General features: G+C 31.4%; 1 long non-coding RNA gene across 1 annotated transcript in view; it reads left to right on the top strand.

The window, feature by feature from the left end:
* Positions 1-2980: 2980 nt before the first annotated feature.
* Positions 2981-8490, top strand: part of LOC112456407 — a 20459-nt gene continuing 14949 nt past the window's right edge. Inside the window, exons 1-2 of the long non-coding RNA XR_003040949.1 lie at positions 2981-3156; positions 4227-4508. This is a non-coding gene — a long non-coding RNA (uncharacterized LOC112456407). The remainder of the gene's footprint in view (positions 3157-4226; positions 4509-8490) is intronic.

Genomic DNA, 8490 nt, shown 5'->3' with positions numbered 1-8490 from the left:
AATAATAAAGGACAACTAAAAGTATTTCACTTTATACTAAATAGGAGTGATATACGGAGTAATTTATCCACGCGTACAATCTAAGAAAAAAAGTTTATACAATCTTTTGCTTCTAACCGTCATAGTTCAATGTGGTGACATATACATATACAAGGTGCCCCACAATCACCGTGCAATATTTAATAATATTTTCATATTTAATGGAAATTGATTAAAATAAAAAATCGTAATGTAAAACGTAGAAACAAAAACACAATAAATAAATGGATAAATAATTAACTATAGATTTTCGAAAATAAAATTGACAAATAACAAGAAAAAGATGAGCTTTGAGCGTCAAATGCGTTTAATTCTATGCGAGTTAATGTTATTCTTCAATTACTAACACGATATTAATACAATATGTTAATACAACATACAAGTTATAATTCTGACGTTTCGGCTTTGCTTTAAGCCATTTTTAAAATTATCTTACTTTTCTATATTTTTACCATGGCTTATTCAGTTTGTCATTTTCATATTTTCTGGGCTGGTTTGAGTTAATCAGCTTTGCTTTTCTTTGTCGGTTAGGTCCAACTTTTATTTTTGTTTTCAATTGTATTACACTGTTGGAAAATTTTTGTAGTTTTGTTAAAAAAAAAGTCCTTGTTAAAATTTTTGTGTAAAATAAGCAACACATACATGTGTAGATTTAACATATGCCTGCTATGTTAATTAAACTCAACAAATTAAAAATGTAAAATTATTAAAATAATTTAAAAAATATGTTAAAATAACACAATTTGAACGTACGTATTTATTAAATGTGTTAAAATTTACAGAAAAAGAGTGTTGATTTTACTCTATAACAGAAGTGGGAATAAAAATTTACAGAAAAAGAGTGTTGATTTTATCTTACAATCTTAACTTTGACATAAAAGTTATGTTAATTGTATACACATAATTAATCTCAAATTACGATCAGAATTACATTTCCTTTCTGTTGAAATATTTTAACATAGTATCGGTGTTACTATTTAACACATCCATATTATGTTAAATTAACACGAAAATTTGAGTAGACCGTTTGGGACATGTGATTTATGTTATATTTAACACAAATTTTCCAACAGTGTACTATAAACATAATAAAATTTCACTTGTATTTCCTCGTGAAAATTGTTGTCTTTGGATCATTCAATCTTGAAGTGCTTATCTATTCTCATCGGAGAGTGTAAAATTATTTAATTTACCTGTTATCGTGTTTCGTTCAAGATAATTCAAAGCAGAGTCAAAACGTCCGAATTATAGTTATATAGATATCATATATTAATCATTAAATTACATAATGTTAACCAATGCGCAGTTAACTGTGTTTAACTCTAAAGCAAAGCAAAGCTGTAGCTTTGTCGGCAACTTTGTCGCTGTCGCTATTGCTATCGCTATCGCCTATTGTGCAAGGGGCTTTAAATTCCCCTTTTTCTTGTTACTTGAAGATATAATAGTTTTGAAGTTATAATGATCAAAATTGGCCGATAGGTAATATTGTGTGCAATTCACGCGCTGAAGTCTATAAATTACAATTAACAGAGAGACTGCCGTCTAAATTTTACCACCGCACGGCTCTGACATGACACAAACATCTAACGAAATTCGGCGTAGTTAGGGCATTATGCCTGACGAATATATTTGTGAGAGATCGCTTGAAAAGGACCGGATCCACGGTCGAAACGTAGCGTTGTAATCAATAAAATTTGGCCAGTTGGGTCGCTCGCAATATCTCTGTTAATTGTAATTATTCACTGGCGACTCAAATTCTCTAATTCTATAAATTACACTTATTCCAATTTATCACCCGTTATTAATATGTTTATAGTTCAATTGATATTGATTTCTACAGCTTTTTATTTCCCATTTTGTTTCCTAATTACTTACATATGTATATGTAGGTACTACGTAGGTGTAACAAATAAACAGATAAGAAATTAGGAAACAAAATCAGCTGTACAATAAAAATTAATGTCAGTTGAATGAGGTATAACAAATAATAAGTCCCGAGCCCGCGAATTGCACGCGATGTCATTAGACAATCTTGATCGCTTATAACTCTAAAGCCGGTTCTACAATACGTCGCAAACGATGGCAACTGTTAGTTGAAAAGTGTTTTTTCCACGTTGTGCTTGTCAATTGCGGTTGTCAAAAGAGAGTTGGTGAACTTTTAACTTTTTTGGCGACACTGGCGACAGTAATCATACTTATTTCAATACAGAACCGATTATTATCGAAAAAACATTAAAATTAAAGATATTAAAATTTCGACCTGTTAATATACTTTAAGATATGTGCAACAATGAATAATATTAAATAGAAAACAAAAATAATATAGGATGTAATTTACACCCTACGCGCTCTTTTAGATCTCAAATTTTCACGCGCCCACTGGGAGGTTAATTGATTGCTATATTAATTGCTACTTAGCCGCTCATTAAATGCACCAAAAGTATATTATATAGTATAATCATATACGGTGGTTGTGGGACACCTTATACATATATATATGAATGTGCTAAAGTGATATTATCCCCTCGTGTAAAACAACTCTGGTCGATTGAGATAGACGATGGTCTCGATGATATGTTAGGTATCATGCAAGCAACACGTACGTTGCTGCCCTTTCAACGATATCGCGCTTGGTCGAATTGATTCTACTTGCAACACGCATCACGTTGGAGCTGAACGTTTCCTGGTAACGAATTATTAATAACCGGTACTCGCAACGCGAGCTGTTGTAAGTCAATTGCTGACCACGGTGCTGCAACGAGAAACGTATCACGTCGCGCGCATCGCATCGCGCTGTATCGCGTTGCATCGCGTCGGATCGCATCGCGTCGGATCGCATCGCGGCGATGTGCCCCGCGCGGTATCTTGAAAACGGCGACCTTCGTGCACCCGAGATTGCACGCGCGAGGACATTTTTGCGACGCTCTTCTTGACGCCCCGCGAACGGAGACGGAGCAGCGAAAGAAAGAGGAGCAAAGGGGAAAAAGAAGAAGGAGAGGGAGCACGCGCTTTGATCCCAAACAATATCGATACGCGTATGGATCACTAGTGCGCTCAAAAAAAGAAACGCCAGTAACAGACGCAACTCCATTTTATATGCATACTCGTTATTCGCATGTATGTAAATAGATATAGAGTCGATGTGACTTAGGGAAACTCCAACAACATAACTTTCGTTATAGCGTGGAACATCATAGACTTCTTTTTACATGAATATTCCTCCATAGATACGATAATTATATCACGAATAACAGATTGTATTTTGTAACAATCATACATCGTTGAAAACATTATAAGCATTATGATATCATTGGAATAACTATTTTGAGTATTATTTATTGAAGCAAAGCCTGAAATAAATTGCTGCAGTTGACAGCATTGCATTTTTTTGCATTTTCAGTTCTTTTTAATGCTTTTTAAAGATACAGTGCCAGACTAGAGTCAAGCTCAACAGGGTCTTCTTTCCCCGCTAATTTTTCCAAGCCCGTTCCCTTTAATAACATCCATTTGAAGAAGTTACTATTATGTATTTAATTTATTATTTAAAAAATGTAAAATGTATTAATTTCTCTTTAATATGTTAATAAAAGTTTAAAAATGCGCATCATAACTGTTAGTTTCCAAAAAAACCAGTAATGTTATTATTGAATTGTATAGTAGATAATTTAATTAGTTGAAAATAATTTTGAATTATTGATTAAAAGCAATTAGTATATACCTACTTATATTTGATTCACAGAGAGAGACAGAGAGAGAGAGAGAGAGAGAGAGAGCGAGAGAGAGGGAGATTCGGTATCTCTAGAACCATATTTTATATACATTTATATTTCTTAAACATTTATATAATTTTATTCACATATATTTATAATTATATATAAATATATTATTTAAACATATATATATCTATAACAAATACATTTATAAATATAAATAATATAAATAATATTATATGTATAAATATATATATTTTATCTAGAGTTCCAGATCTACTTGTATAATTTATTAATACCAGTTTTCAAAGACATTTGGAGATAAAAATCATAAATCATCAAAGTGTCGAGATAAGTGCTTAAAATTAATCAATCAACTGAGAATTTGCTCATGCTATGCATGGTATATCGCATATGCAGTGAAGACGTCCTCCAACATCGATTCGCTTGCACTCAATCCAAATTTCTGTTGCGCAGAAAATCAAGTGACATCGTGGTAACGCGAGTGAATCACGGCGAGAAGGCAGAGCTCCCCGGGTGTCAGGTCGCATCTGGCATCCACAATCAACACTCCACGTAGCTTCGGTGACGTCACGTCCGGTCGTGTGTGCCGAATAAGCAGAAATCGCGTAACCGAACTCTATCCGTGGGGAACCGTTTCAAAAAAAGGAGAGAATACACCGGCACGAAGCACGTGTCAAATCAGGAGATACGTCGTGTTGGAACGCGAGCATATTTCAACGCCAAAAAAAAACAAAGGTACACAGTTGAGGTTGTTTTAACACAATCTTAATGTACTAAGAATGGCAAAGAATCTCAAAATTATCTAACACAAAGAAAATAATCAACTTATAATTATAGCTCTTTTGAAATATTTTCTCAAACTATCTATAGTCCCTATTGTCCCTAATACTGTTGTTAAAAAATATGTAACATATGTAGAGCGTGTGTATGTAAAACACACACACACAATTATGACGTCACTTTCAGAATATAAAGTATGTGTCAAAAAATAAACAAACTTAATAACAAATCTCTGATTAATTTGAAATCAGTTTTTCTTAGCAAAAATATTTACAGAAAATACAATACCTAGTTAAAAGATCATTAATTAACGGAAGATGCAACGTTTCTCTAATACAAGAGTGTTATGTATGCGCAATCAGGAATTGTACACGATATCAAGAATAACTCAAGACTATTTTAATGCAAGAAGTTCAATCGATACAGTTGTTAGAGAAACGCACGCACTTGTTCTCTTGTCGTTGCTATGCTCTACTCGCATGTTTTAATATGAGCTATTATAACACCAGTATAACATAACAAAGAGAATATCATAATATATAAAAATATAATATAAAAATATAAAGAATACATACTATATACGGATATATCATAAGAAAATTTTGTCTACTAAAAAATTACAGTGTAAATTTTAAATTTTTTCCAAAATCCAATTTATGCCCTCATAATCTTAATAAAATGATAAAAAATTTTCTAACTAATTAGAATCAACTTTTTCTTAGTAAACACATAAAAAATTTAGTAAAATTTTCTAATTTTTAATTATATGCATAATAGGGAAACACGGAAATATCTCCATTCGATTTTGATGAGCTTGTAATATATACATATCATATATGTTGAAATCTAGACTAAAATAGAGGACTTGTATTTTTTTAGAAAACATCATCGTTTAGGGGTGAAACATTTCATTTTCTTAAAAGATATGTAGCCATACATATCTTTAGAGATAAAACTTCTCTTTGATCGAAAAAATTTCTTTACAATGTTTTCAAATTCTTAAAAAAATGTTATAATTTTTAACATCTCTCACTACTTTTTTTTCATAATCCAAAAAATGTTTTCGACTAAATGAAAGGATATTTTATGCCAAAATCAATTACATATTACAAAGTCATATTCCAAAATAGCAAATCGAAAAACAGATTTAAAAAATCTTTAGAAACGCGCTATCTTAATATCCATGCTATATAGCCACTAGCCGCCTACTCACACAACACGTCCACGCTACACGTTTCCTTTGTACTTTCTCATAATTAGAGAATATGACGATTATTACAGATATGTAAACATTATCACAACAACAATACATAATATTTCAACGTATGTAACAACGTAAATAACAACAATAGTAACAGTATTGATTACTTTATATATAATAATAATAAAAAATTTCTTAATTTTTTTGTTATAAAGGGTACCTATATATACGCTCTCTAGAAGTATAATAAAACTTTATTTATAAAAAGCGTATATAAAGCGTATGTAAAATACTATTTTATTTAATGAAAAATCTTTTTTTTAATTACAAATAAAAAAAGTAAATACCCGGGTAGAATTTTGTCGAGGCGTGCCCCAAGTCTGTAAAGGGCCTAAACAGGCATGCCCTAAAATAGGATCGCCAATATTGGGACTAGATAGGCATGTCGTACAATAGGCATACCATTGTCGGATCTAGAAAGGGACTAGAAAGGCAAATTCTGGATAGAATAACCTAAATAGCCCCAGAATAGGCACTGGCATGGATGCCATTATCAAGGTCTACAAACGTTGGGCCTAGAAAGGGACTAGAAAGGCAAATTCTGGATAGAATTTCCTTAATAGGCCCAGAATAGGCACTGACATGGATGCCACTATCAAGGTCTGCAAACGTTGGGTCTAGAAAGGAACTAGAAAGGCAAATTTTGGATAGAATTTCCTTAATAGGCCTAGAATAGGCATTGGCATGGATGCCACTATCAAGGTCTGCTAACGTTGGACCTAGAAAGGGACTAGAAAGGCAAATTCTGGATAGAATTTCCTTAATAGGCCCAGAATAGGCACTGACATGGATGCCACTATCAAGGTCTGCAAACGTTGGGCCTAGAAAGGGACTAAAAAGGCAAATTCTGGATAGAATTTCCTTAATGGGCCTAGAATAGGCACTGGCACGGATGCCACAATCAAGGTCTGCTAACGTTGGGCCTAGATTGGTATGCCCTAAAATAGGTCTACCATTGTTGGGCCTAGAAAGGGCCTAAAAAGGAATTTTCTAAACAGGCACTAACATGAAAGCCTACGATTGTTGCCGTGAAATTATAGGTTTTACAATTTTTTTACATAAAATTTATTTCTTTTATTATCATAAAATAATTCATTGATTTAATTATTATGTTTCTTAAGATGATTTTTAAAAAATTATATATTTGCGCTGGTTACGACATATGTAGACTATATATAACACTTACATCAAATTAAGAAGTAGAGTCTACCACGTAAGGCAGTTGGCTCACGATCCAGAGGTCCCGAGTTTGAATCCCACCAAGGTAAAGTGTTGTTTTTCAAATACGAGAAAATATTTATAATTATAGACTGCATCTTAAGAAACAAATTTAGTTATAAAATAGTAATAAAATTTAAAAAAAAAATAATTTTTTAAATGTAAATATTGTATAAGGATTACTGGGAAGTTGGACATGTCTGGATAGGGCCTAGTTAGGCGTGCTAGAATAGAGCCTAGTCAGATATACAAATCAGGCTCTGACTTACACAAGCGTTACATCTCTGTGCAGGTCCTAACCAGGCTTCCTTGATAGGGCCTAGACATAAATGGGGAAAAACTGTCTACAGCCTTTACAGGCCCCCTTTTAAAGTTCTACCCGGGTAATGGCTGGGTTAATATTTTTTATAGTTTTAACTGTTATATTCACTCTGAAAGAAAAAACCCGATTTTTCTCAAAAGAGTTTTACCTCCTACAAGTATATATGATCACGTATAAAAAAAATATCTATTTTTATCTAAATCTCTACATATCACAAGCTCATCAAAATCGGAAGGAAAAACACTTCGGTATATTTTAAGTGTATTTTAAAACTTTAAAATTTCAAGTTAAAACTTTATAAAAGTAACGCTCATCTAAAACTATAAAAGTTGTAGTTCTGTTATAAATATCTACATTTGTTGCTTTAATTTTATGTTAGTTCACAAAAAGCAAAACTCAATCACTTATACTTATAATTTGGGAATCAAGTCATCAGTGTCTTAACAAGCCTGGGAAAGAAAAATGTCCTCGAAAATGTCAAAGAAAAATTGATTTCAAATTAGTCATAAGTCGTAGAATCTGAATATAAAAATTAAATGTTTTATTTTGTAAGTATTGCTTTTGAAGAAACAAATTTGTCAAAACTAAAGGAAAAAATTGTCTTAAAAAGTATTTTTCAGAATTTCAGAATATTCTGTAAAAATATTTAATCGCTCTTTATTAAATTAGAACTTAATAGTATTTTTGTGTAAATTCATATACTATTTTTCACTTAAACTACGCACTGATTAATTATTTATCAGTCTTAAAACATACTTTTTAGAACAAACCTTTTTGTTAGAATAGTAAATCCAACATATTTAAATTAATAATCAACTTAACTTTTTGATGTTACTAAACACCTTTTGATGTTACTAACAATAAGTTACTTTTAATAAGGATGCTTACAATTAGTAGCGCAGTTTGAGTGAAAAAAAGTTTATAAATTTACACAAAAAAATACTATTAAGCTCTATTTTAGTAAAGAGCAATTAAATAATCTTACAGAATATTCTGGAATTCTGAAAGTGTGCAGACAAGTAATTATTCACAATTATTATTATTATATTATTATATTAATAGTATTATTAAATACATATACATTATTGCATTATTATTATTATTATTATTATTATTATTATTATTATTATTATTAT

This window comes from Temnothorax curvispinosus, unplaced genomic scaffold (assembly GCF_003070985.1).
Source record: "Temnothorax curvispinosus isolate PA1 unplaced genomic scaffold, ASM307098v1 QBEX01006782.1, whole genome shotgun sequence".
NCBI lineage: Eukaryota > Metazoa > Arthropoda > Insecta > Hymenoptera > Formicidae > Temnothorax > Temnothorax curvispinosus.
The sequence above is the reverse complement of the archived record's forward strand: the minus strand, read 5'-3'. Positions and strand labels throughout refer to the sequence as shown.